The sequence below is a fragment of the Amblyomma mixtum genome, chromosome 4 (assembly GCF_055824585.1).
Source record: "Amblyomma mixtum isolate Tamu chromosome 4, ASM5582458v1, whole genome shotgun sequence".
Classification (NCBI taxonomy): domain Eukaryota; kingdom Metazoa; phylum Arthropoda; class Arachnida; order Ixodida; family Ixodidae; genus Amblyomma; species Amblyomma mixtum.
Window position 1 is genome coordinate 144,737,538 of NC_143015.1, and position 12,339 is coordinate 144,749,876.

Sequence of the window (12,339 nt, forward strand, 5' to 3'; positions counted from 1 at the left end):
CAGCCGCCTTGTGTCCAATGCCAGCGATGCTCTCTGGTGTGCGGCTGACTGCCTACAATGGACGTGTGCCGTCAAAGGCCATCGACCAATGCGTACGTATGGCATTCCGATAGTCAGCAACGTTTCGCTGATCCAACACTTGGCAAGACTTGCTGCATGCGTCAAGAAGTCGGTAGCAGGAATCAGTAGAGAGTACCTGGGACATATTTCCTGGCTCTTGGTTGGAAACTAACATGCCATAATTGTCAGAGCAGATCTCAGAAACTAATCTCTTTTCGGCATAGCCATCATCCTCTTCGTCTGTCTTCCCTTAAAGCATCTAATGTCAGCTTTTTCTTGAGTCTATGCGTCACGATTAGTGAAAAAAAAAAATGGTTTCGGTGCGGAGCCCGTGGCTTATAGCGGGCGTATCATTTCAATTGGAGTAGACGGTAGAATTCGCATGCGAGCCAAGTATTAATACAGCAGCCGATGCTGTACGTCCCCTAAAAGTATTAGCCTAGACCAGACAAGTTCTCACCTTTTCCGATGCTTCTTTCCAGTACCTGCGTGCATCTGTCCTGAAATACGGTGTGCAGTGTGCTGCGGTAGACAATTACGGACCATTACAGCATTTCCTGTTGTGTCCTTATCAACTTCGTGGGTTTTGTTATCTAATCTATGCTAACCTGTTCTGAATGCTGCGGGCACGCTTGCAGTGGAGAACCGTGACTGAGGTCCATCATTCCTTTATCCCCAGGGTTCCTGTAGCCGTGGTTCCAGGGATGTCTGCAAAGAGGCCGTCACATGATGGACCGCGTCGGCGCTGAAGCCCCCATTTGTGCTCCAGATTCTGCGATGTCTTCCGCGTGAGTAGGGCGGTGGGCGCAGATTAAATGCAGGGGGGTTGGGCCACAACAGTGATTCCACCGTGACTGTGAGGCTCCGACATTCTCGCAGAGAATGCCCGCAGGTGTACTTCTCAGCGCACGCTGAATACAAACTTTGAATTTGGACGGTGATCTCAAAATGATCATCTGCCTAACAAACACCGGTGACATACATGTTTTTAAGGCATGAAACTGGCTCAGTGGTTATGGCGCTCGGCTGCTGATCCAAAAGGCGCGGGTTCTATCCGCGGCGGTCGAAGGCGCTTCTTTCCTGTCGTCTCTATCCGTTTTGCTGTAAACTTCTTTTTAGCGCACAGCCTATCAAATATGAATTTCGATAGAGACGAAATTCTAGAGGCCCGTGTACTGTGCGATGTTTGTGCGCGTTCACGACCCGTGCGCCACCCAGGGGGTCGAAATTCCGGAGCCCGTATTTACGTAGTCCCTCATAGCTTGTCGGTTTGGCAAGTATGTTGATGATTTTGCGGGGTCGCAGCGGAGCACCAGAGAGAGACGACCAGCGTGGCAGGCTTCTAGTTCCGGACTGCGTGTGCCGGGCGTGCGCTCCGAGCACGCGCTGTCGTTCTTTATTTTCTTCTGTTGCGGGAACGCCGATCTCAGCGCCCGCGCTTTATAGCGTCGCCGGCCGCTACAGGGCCCCCCGCCTAGACGGAACGTCGGAATGTACGTGCCGACGGGGCAGAGATGGAGTAGCCACGGCAGGCAAGCAGGCAGCTAGAGTAACAGTGTCCCCACGGGGTCGCTACAAGGTCCGGTAAGTTCAGGTCAGGGGCCAGGAAGAGCAGTCGGGTGGAGTACGCCGGCTCAGGTGGACGAGCCTGGCTGCTGCGCAAGGGACGAATGATGCAGGGTGCCGAGCTGACAACGCACATGGGAGCAGGGGAGGCCATGGTCGGGCCGCACCGACTGTAGTGCTACCCGCTGACACAAGTGTCATCGGTGCTGGAACGTTGCGGCTGATGTCCATGAGGATCTGACGCGCCGTGTACAGGGTTACAAGCACAGGAGCGGCCGAAACGGCTCCATGGACTGACAGCAGGTGTGGTGTGACCGTCCACACAACGGCGACAGCTGTGACGATGCCGGAAGTTGCTGGGCTCAATACCAGGTACTTGAATGAAGTGGGAGTGACAGTCCGGAGCGACTGGCCAGTGCTGATTGGCGTGTGGGCATGGTCAGCTGTGGGTGACTGCAAGAAGGTTGTGGCAGTGACAGGCCGTGGAGCTGAGACTGCTACATCAGATGGCTGGCTGACAGCAACAGGCACAGCTGGTGGTTGGACAGTTGCTGCACTACTTGGTGTGGGTTGCTCGACCATTCGTTGCCGAAGGTGGCTCAAGTCAGGCAGCAAAGCAGACGCTTGCTGCGACAGTGTCGAGCTGCCAGGGTCAGACTCCGAGAAGCAGTTGACAGTACTGAGGGCTTGGGGTGGGGCCCCTTGGTCAGGCGGTGGGGCCGCCGGGGTAGTGGGGCTGGTATGTGGCATATGCTGCGGTGGCGGCAATCTCACTTCGCCGTTAGCACGATCGCTCAGGTCAGTGACTGACGGCTTTAGCGGAATGAGCGATGAGGCGGCAGGTGAGCGTTCGGCTGGCAGCGATGCTACGCAGTAGGGTACAGAAGTTGGCGGAATGGGGCACTCGTCGAGGAAGAGCTCGACTGACGGCGGCACTATTGCAGATGAGAGAAGTTGCTCACCGGGCTGTGCCGAAGACGCTGTATAGTCCTTATGGGAGGCGGTATGGCCGGAGGCGCTGAACAGGGTGGTGCGAGGCGCATCTGTCACTGAGTTCGCTGACGTGGCAAACCGCGGTGGGCCAGGCCCCTCACCGAGCTGCTGAGGGAGTGACTGCGGACTTGGGGCCGTGGAGTCGTCGCACAGTGCTGCTAGCGTAACCGGGGTAGCAGGATGTGCTGCCGGAAGCGATGCGGTAGCGTCTGGTGCGGTCGGTGCTAAAGAAGCCGGGCCGGAGACGCTGGACTATAGTGGCGGCGAGGCGGCGAGGGGCTGCTGAGGCGGGCCGGGTTGTGATGAAGGCTGCGTGGGCGCGGGCGAGGCCGGTGAAGGGCAGAGGCTGGCGGCGGCGAAAACGGGTCCGCTGCGTCGTAGAGCGGCGGCGGAACGTAGTAGGCGCCGAAGTCAGCCAAGACGGCCGCACGCAGCTCATCGTATGGCCGGCCGCCGAAGGCAGAGTAGGTGAGCCGACGCAGGTGGTCGGGCGGGAGGATGTCGCAAAGGACTGCGTGTTTGAACGGCTGGATGGTGATTCCGTTCAAGTACATCGCAGCCTCCAGTTGGGCGAACCACCCGCCGACGCCTGCAGGCCGGAACGCCGGGAGCGGCGGGTCGAAACTTTGGTGCTGCCAGTACGCCATGCTTGGACGCCACTGGGACAGAAGGCACGGTTCGCCGGGTCATCACTGTTGACGATTTTGCGGGGTCGCAGCGGAGCACCAGAGAGAGACGACCAGCGTGGCAGGCTTCTAGTTCCGGACTGCGTGTGCCGGGCGTGCGCTCCGAGCACGCGCTGTCGTTCTTTATTTTCTTCTGTCGCGGGAACGCCGATCTCAGCGCCTGCGCTTTATAGCGTCGCCGGGCGCTACAAGTTAAACCCCCCACAAACCATAAACCTAATGTTCCAATTCAGTTTGCGCCGTTGCGTTGGTGGCTCAAACACGGTGGGCACGGCTATACTTGAAGACTAGTGATCCCCCTTTACTTTTGACTACATCTCTGCTGAGACTGCATTTCCCTTTTCGTCAATAATTCTAGCGTCAAAACTCATCATACAGAGCTTGTTCTTTAAGTGTTTAATAAGATTGAGCAAAGGGGGCAACACTGCATGACTTTCGACGTAGTGGGAAGGGAACAGGTGTCTAAGGGCAAGAAGCTACTGCTTATCTTCACCATTATTGCTACAAAGCTGAGAAAACATCATGCTGAAATGTGTTTGTCAGGTACTCATGGAATTTGTTCGCAAAAAAACTCTCAAATCACTGCCGCGACCCGCATTGGAGCAATGCGAAAGAAAAACGTCCTCATACTTGATCGACATCCGAGGCTGTTCTGACATCCATGTACTATATCGACGTCCATAGGTATTTGACGTCTAAGTGTGTTTTTTCGCTTTTAAATAACTAATTGCACCTCATGAATCAATTTTTTTTTCACGGCAGCATTTTATCGCACACTGTCTGTGACAATCGCAAAGATTGCTATCGTGGCGATAATGTTCTTGAGGGGGGCTGTCTGGTTTTTTTCTCGGCTCGAGTCTGTGCACTCAACATGGCTACATCGGGGCGAGTTTAGTTGAAAAATCTGTGAGGTGCAGCCTCGGAAAACGAACCCATTTTCACATCACTGTGCAGCTACTGTGCTGCCTGCTAAGGCGCACCAATTTAACTCTACCGCATCTGCCTACGTCTGCGGCGACGAATACAGTGCATGGGTAATCCTGCACAAAACAATCATTCTGTCCCCGGAGTCACATAGTGCTTTGCATGAAACGCTTTTAACATCGCAATCATACAGACGGGTAACATAACGACGACAATTTAAATTTTTGGACTAAAAGAAAGGTATGGACTCCTAGAGTATGCAATTTATATTTGTACGTACAGCCCTGAATTGGCTTGACTAAAGCAGCTCAAAGCGGTTCTCTGCGTTTCAAACCAACTGATATTTGAAATGAGGTACCGGATTCACCACGTAGCGATTGCGTTCGAATCCAAACAGCGCGTTCATTCAAGCAAGAAAAGCACCAGTGCGATATTCAGGCTAGACATGCCACCAATTATTTCGGTCTGCTGGGACGCACACCGGTGCCTTAACTTCATTTTTGCATCCTTGTATGAGCCGATTAATAAGCGGAGTTATATCTAAGCCGATATTTTTCTGCGCTTACTATCTTTCGCTTGTCTTCTCTCACCCAGACTGGGTGCTTTTCTCGGAAGCCAAAGCGTGGCCAGATCGCCGCCGCACCGTCCAGCAGCCGCCTGGAGAAGTCACCTGCGCACCAAGGAACAAGCCCATAAAAAGGTGAGGGTGAAGGGGTCGCTTTCGTGTCAATCACACACCGCGAGGTAGCGCGAATTCTGTCTGTCTGCATTTGTAAATGCACGCAATGCGGGCGAAGTCATGCGTTCCTCAAGTGAGTGTGCGAAGTGCGAAGGCGACGCATTTTTATCAAGAGGCGTGGCCTTCTGGTTGCCAATCCTCAATTGCAGGGATTGATGCTGTGTCCCAGTTCCAACAGTCGCTAAAGCCAAGCGAAGCAGTTACTGAATTTCGAGCTATGGAAAGAAAAATCATAGGTCGCAAGGGGGCGGAGTGGGTGAGGGAACAAACGTGGTTAATGACATCCTAGTCGAAATCAAGAAAAAATGGCATGGGTAGGGCATGTAATGCGAAGGCAAGACAACCGCAAGTGCTTAAGGGTAACGGAGTGGGTTCCAAGACAAGGCAAGCGTAGCACGGGCAGGGCTGTGGCATGTTGCAAGTTGCGCGTCCGCGCCGAGGGTGGCGCACCGGTCGAAACGATTGCAGCGATCCTGGTATCGGCGGTAAACGTGGCTGCAGTTAAGCCTAATAAAAGTGAGATTTTTCGACCATTATCAATAATAAAAACATGCTTATGAACTAAATTATAACCAGCCATAGGTATTAAAAATAAGACATCAAAGAAATTAGTTGTGAAGATGACGACGCGGGTAACGCGGCAGCAGACGACAAGCAGACGACGGCCGGTCAGCCGCGCAAGCGAAAACGGCGACGTCGGCGATATTCGCACTGCAGCAGCGTCATTGGCGTCATGTCGAGTCACACAGTGAGCTTTTTTTGGAGTCTTTATACTAAGAACTAGCACTGCAGCATATTATGTTGTCCCTATAGCCCAACGCACTGTGATTTCTTCTACACGAGTCAAAGGTTGAAAATTTTCTCTGCCTTTCTCTGCGTGTGTTTATTCATAGCCACGGACTGATGCGTTTCAATACATGTCAGATGTTTTACTTCCCTGCTATTTACCTAAATCTCTTACAAAGTCGCGTACAAACCTATATTCAGTCATGTATAGCATTTTATTATGTATACTGTACCTTGATACCTTTTTTAGCCCATATATATTCTCTGTGCGCTCATGTCTTCTAGGTTTACATAATGGCGTTTTATTTATTTTGATTTTTAGGATGCCTGTTACTGATACTGTAATGTCACTCATACTTAAAATCACTTTTTGAACATCGATTGTCACTGCTGATGTTCTTTTAATAAATTGTTCTTTGTACAAAACCATTTACGCTTTTCGTTCTCGATCGAGCGCAGCTGCTAAGCAGTCGCGCCGCTCGCCACCATACACCATGCTACATCAACAGACACATCGAAATACAAAAGCGAGTGAGCAGATTCCGTAAGTACTTGGGAAATCAAGCGTGAATGCAGCGCGGGATCAGTTAATCACCAGTATTTACAAAGCTTCGATCGAGCTAACGGCCGCCATCACCAGGAACGCGCGAGTACAGTGCACTGTAGCGCGAGCAACCGGCCACAACCAGCCGCCTAAACGCGCGCCGCCATATTGGATTTTTTATGCGTTTACCGCCTCTCCCAGGTGTCTCCACCATCGCTTTCGAAAAAAAAACGTCCCCATTGGCTCTATGAGAGTGTCACTCCCTTGGCACGGGGCGCAAGAAAGTTAGGAGGGCGGATGAGATAAAGAAATTTGCGGTGATAGGATGGTCGCCACTGGCAAAAGACGGATTTAATTGGAGAAACATAGGAGAGGAGGCCTTTGCCCTGCAGTGGGTGTAGTCAGGCTGATGATGATGATGTTATTGAATATAGCCAAGAGAGAAACTAAAATGCCCCCATGCATTCAATCGTTTTCATGGCCCTTGGCTTCTTCCGTATCGGCTGAACTGAGCAGGGGGTTCTTTTACTGCAGACTGCCTGGCAACGATTTTCACGACCTGCTTGTGGTCGCCGCCAGCGGTGCTGTCTGGTTTCAGCGAGGACTTACCCGCCAAGCCCCTCGGTAAGCTGGTGCCCACGATGCTACTGCTCTCCAGGTGCATTTCAGTGGCATAGCACTTCACAGCGATAAGGCAAGCGTCGAAGAGATCGCTGCACGAGTCAGTGCCAAATTCGTTTTAACTGATTCCTTGGGACCTTTCTGCTGCCTTAGGGGAACTAAATCCTCTAGAGAGCCTTACTGGTTGACTTGTGACCCTATTCGGGTTCGAGCTCTTCTCGCGCCGTGTATCGACTCAATTCGGAAGGTCTCTGCTATCTTCCCACCTATCGCCTTTTCCGAGTAGACCACAGTGCCGCCACCTTCCGCTTGTTCCACTGGAACGATTTGCTTTGCTCTCAGAGAAAATTGCCTAAACGGACTCATTCGCTACAAGGCTTTCAAGGCGAAAACCTTTCTTGGCTCAAGAGTGGCGTTCGTCCGACAAGGCAGATCCGTGGACAATCCAACACTAGCCACATAACAATCCAACTGGCTAAATATAAATAGTCCTTTCTTAGCTCGTGAGTTTCGTCCGCAGAAATAATAAAAAGCACTACTATGAACAAAAATAGTAAACAAATTTAAGAGCGGGAAAAATAAAATAAAGAAAATAATACAAAACAAATAATATAAAACAGAAAATACCAAAAAAGACAAAATTGGTGGGCGAAAGAGTGGACAGGGAAAGGCTTTCGTATTTCCACTCTTGACATTGCCTTCTTTGCCTCGGTAACCGACATCCATGCCCTGTATCGTTGTCTTCAGGCTTACCTCAATGCTCTCGAGGTTTGGCTTAATAACATTAATCTGGTGTTAAATGTGCATAAAAGCAGTGTGTTAGTTTTTCAATCTAACATGCCTTCATATATATCGTTACAATATCGCACGGACAATATACCGCAGGTGGAATCCTTGCGGTATCTAGGCGTAATTTATGATGCTAGTATGGACTGGCGGCCCCACATCAAGAGTAACGTTGAGAAAGGAGAGCGTGCGCTGGGTCGGCTACTTCGAATAAGCAATAGGAGATTTGGCATGCGTCGGGACACGCTCCTACTCCTTTACAAAGCCTATGTCAGACCCATTTTGGAATTTGGCTGCATACTCTTTTCTGGGTCCGCCAAATACAAGCTCCGTCCGTTGCTGCTGTTAGAAAGGCGTGCCGTGCGCCTCTGCCTTGGCCTCCCTCAGTCAGTTACCACCGCAGTTCTGTACCTGGAGGCTCGTATTCCCGACCTTAACTCTCGTTTTCAGCTATTAACTGTTAGGACTTTCTTACGGGCATTTGAGTCTGCTTCTGGTGTGGCTACACCTATTTTTCTTTCCCACCCGGCTCTCTTTTTTAGTCATCATTGGCGAAGGTTTCGCCTCCCTCAGGTCATTTTTACTCAAAACCTTTTATCGGTCATTGGTATAGATCTCAGTTCTGTGTGTAGAGTAGGTTCTGCAACATCCCCTGTGGACATTGCTTTTGATTATATTTTCCCACCTAATGCAAAGCATCTGCCGTCCAGGACCCTACTTAGTCTCCTCTCAGAACACCTTGACTCATTCCCCCACCACAGTGTGATTGCTACAGATGCGTCCGGGGCTGGCCAGAACGCAGCCGTTGGCATTTTTTCTGAGGATCTCCCTTGGAGTTATTCACTTCGAGTCCCGGATTACACTCCCATATTTCTAGCGGAGTTTATGGCTCTTGGGCTGGCAGCTTTAAAGATTCCCCCCAGTGTCTCCCAGGTGATCTTCCTGTCAGATTGCCTCTCTGTGTTGTTGGCGCTGGATTCTAAACGGGACGATCTATTGAGCCGCTCATTGAAGTATTTCATTCCTGGATGGGTGAAAGCGGTGCGCTTCGTCTGGATCCCAGGAAACTGCGGTATTTCTCAAAATGATGCAGCAGACTTTTTAGCAAAATCTGCTCTCAATGCACCGGTCGCCTGTAACGTCCCTAATCTGATCCTTTTCGGAATGTCTCGCTTTCAGCGCTATCAGCATATTACCACTATGTGGAACGATCCCTTGCTGTCTACTATTGACTACCACCATCTCACGTACCCATGGAAGGTTCGTGCTTGTAAATCCCGGCAGTGTGAGGTTGCAATGACACTCCTGCGGTGCAGAATTCCCCGCTTGAATCTTTATTTATGCAGATGCGGGTTCAGTCCCTCAAACCTTTGTGCGACTTGTGGAGAGGTGGAAACACTGGAGCATTTCCTACTCTATTGCCGGAGCTTTGCACGTCAGAGAAGGACGTATCTCGAAATTCCAATTTCTCGAATGGGACTCACTTTGTCGGTTCTGCTTCTTCTCTCCTTCGGTGCTAGCGCCAGAGGTTTCGCATTGCATCAAGGTTTCGATTTCCTCCACAATTACATAATTGCTACCGGCAGGTTTCCTTGCTAATGGTACCCAAAATGTCCGCATTGCAAAATCATTCAGAATTTTTTCTGGTATTCAATTCTCTAATCTTTATGCCGGTTGTTTTTTTTTTCATTCATTTCTTCCCGTAATTTCTTTAAATTCCATATTTAATTCCTCGCAATACGTACCCAAAGGTAATCATTAGCTTGGCACCAAAAGGTAAACCATTAGCTTGGCACCAATTTGCCTTCATTGGGCTCTCCTCACTGAACCCTGGCCAATCCCCCTTCGTGGGTATGTGCCATGCCACCAAGGCAACAACAACAACAACAACAACAACAACTCTTCAGCAGACTTTTAAGTGCTATCTGACCCGAAAGACTCGGGTGCGACCGCGGCCGCGGCAGTCGAATTTCGATGGAGGCGAAATTTTTGAGGCTTATGCACGAATCACGGTTCCGAGGGTTCCCGTTTGTAAGTAATTTTATTAGAAATGTCCTCTCTTGTTGTTATTTATTTCTCCCGAGATATAATTAGGAAAGTATTTTTACGCGGCGAAAATATTTGTTGCAGATGGCCCAAACATTATTTTTTTTTAAATATCTCCGCCGTCACCCAGCAGTTACAGAATCCACATTGTTTGCAGGTAGAGTGGTGTTTCGTTAACCGTTGCCTCCGGGTGGCCGCCTTGGGCCCACCGGCTTTCCAAAGACAGAAGGGTTCACGCGGACCAAACGTTCAGCTTTCTCTGGCGTCGAACAAGCCGACGAAATTTGGACAAGCGCTTTTAGTTTGCACGGCTGCTACCACACGCCACATGGCGCTGAACGTTGAAAATCACGGCGGGAATATCAAAACTTCGGTACATCAAAATGCTTTCCCGCAGCCTTCGATATGTCGAAAGCACCGCCCATTTCGTTGGCTAGGTTTTTCAGCTAAAAGAAAGAAGGAATGGTGATCACAATGTTCGGGACTCAGTATCTCCTCGCGTACATCAGATGACCCTCCTTATTACTCAGTGTCCAGGAAAGCTCGGCATGTGCTTCGGGAAAGGAGTGTTTGGCACCCACCCCCGGCAGACGAAACGACGTTAGTTAAGCATGGCACTCTTAGGACCGACGGTTGCCTTGCGGTTGCCTTGCGCCAGTAAAATAGTGCTTAAAATTATTTCCCTTTTTTATGTTTTTGGAAAGAACGCTTATTCATGTGACTCAATAACTGAACTAGGCTCGCATTTTGAGGAGACTAACAGGTGTACCTCTTTCGTACCTCTTTCTTTGTCATGGTTACTCCATGGGCACTCTGATTTTCTGCCCTCAAAGAGAGATTAAAACCTTGCACTTAAGTGGCCTTTCCTATAACGAGACAATTAGGTTTTGCTCCCTCTTTCTTATTTATCTTCTATGCGCTGCAGTTTTTCAGGATGTCCATTTGAGCTTCCACTCAGCGAGTTCGCAAACAGTCTCTTATGCGGCTTGTATTGAAAGAGTTTCCCTTTTTATTCTATCATGCTTCGCGCAGACTTCGAACCTCTGCACACCAGACTGTAGAGCCTGCAGACCCATCGATATCTCTCGTTATGTTTTACATAGCGAAATGACATTCTCTAACCTCTGCCTTTCGAAATCTCGTATTTGTCTCCTCCAGTCTGGGTGTCTTCCTTGGAAGCCAACGGTGGCCCCAATGCCCCAGTGCAGCGTTAGACACCCATCAGCCTACACCGACTTCGTCACGGCCGCGTGACAGAAGACCAGCGCCACCGCTTCGTCACTTCGGCGGATGCGACCTCAAGCAGCGCATCCACCGCCAGCTCCAGACTGCTGCGGTGCACGAGGTGAGGAGACGGTGCGGCTCGCGTATAATACATGCGCCGCAGAGTGGCGCGCGTGACTGTCCTGCTTGCAGCCGCTGTTTTTCGTGCAGGCGCGAAGATTGCCAGGAGGAAAACTATATCGCGTTGATGTCACTGCTCCGACGCATTATAGGCGCAAGTATGCCAGCGAAATGAAGAAGACATATACAATAGGCAAATACCGCTTTAAGAGCGTTTGCTCGAACCGCATCATTACTGAAGTTCAATTAGTGAAACCATTCGGTGCTCCCATTGATACAGAGATTGTGTAGCTCCTAATTGGAGTAAAATTTTTGGAGTGGTATCAAATGATTCAGCGCGTTACGAAGCCAAAGATCAGTAATCGAATCAGAGCACGGCTTATCTTTGGTGTTCGCACCGATTGCCTTTGGTTCTCGAAACCGTGACTTCAAAACTTCAAACTTCCATTACGGCCAAACTAATTGACGTAAGACAGTCGAAGTGGTGTCAAACGATTTTTCTTGCTCTGTTATCAATCCTTTACCACTGCTGTATACGTGCGCGCCTGATGCAGCGTCTGTTCCTGATATTGGTGCTGTCGTGCTACTAATCATTTAACAAGAGATCGTTTTGGTGTTTCAATCAAACTCGGGAAGTTTCTGCTAAATAATATCTTCTTGTCGCATTAGATACATGGTCGTAAACAGCGACAAACATTCATGAGTGTACATGGATGCTTTTGCAGTACGCATCGGCTTTTTGGAAGTGCGCCCTGTATGAAGCTGGCCTGGTTACTTGAGTCGCATTGGCCGCCCTGAGCTGGGTATGTTTGCTTGGTTGCTTCGGATTTCGATGCTGGCATAATGCAACAATGCCAACGTGCTCTGTGATGTCGGCGCAGGGAACCTCAAGCTGGCTGAGTTGATAGGGTGCCACCTAATCGGCGTCCCTGATAGTCAGCCGAGTGGGGACCTTAAGCTGTCACATGTCATATCAAACTCGACATATAGCCCTTACAAAATTCAGTGAATGGAAGTAATTGTGAAACAAGTTGGCCTGTACGATGGAAACAGCAATACGATGCTGGTTGTTTTGGTACTGCGTTCTTCCTCTAGCAGATTCAGATGAGCAGCTTACAATGGACAAAATCGCGGAAAAGACAATCGCACCTGGCGCAGTGGTGCAGCGGTTAAGCGATACGCGTCTGCCCTGAGATGGGATGTTCTATGGGAGGTTCATGTGTGCGATAAAGGTTGCTCTTCCC

At 50.0% G+C, this 12,339-nt stretch overlaps 1 protein-coding gene across 1 annotated transcript in view; it reads left to right on the top strand.

Annotated features, from left to right (window-relative positions):
* LOC149348604 (uncharacterized) overlaps positions 1–12,339 on the top strand; it is a 172,829-nt gene that overhangs the window by 129,599 nt on the left and 30,891 nt on the right. The window lies entirely within an intron of this gene.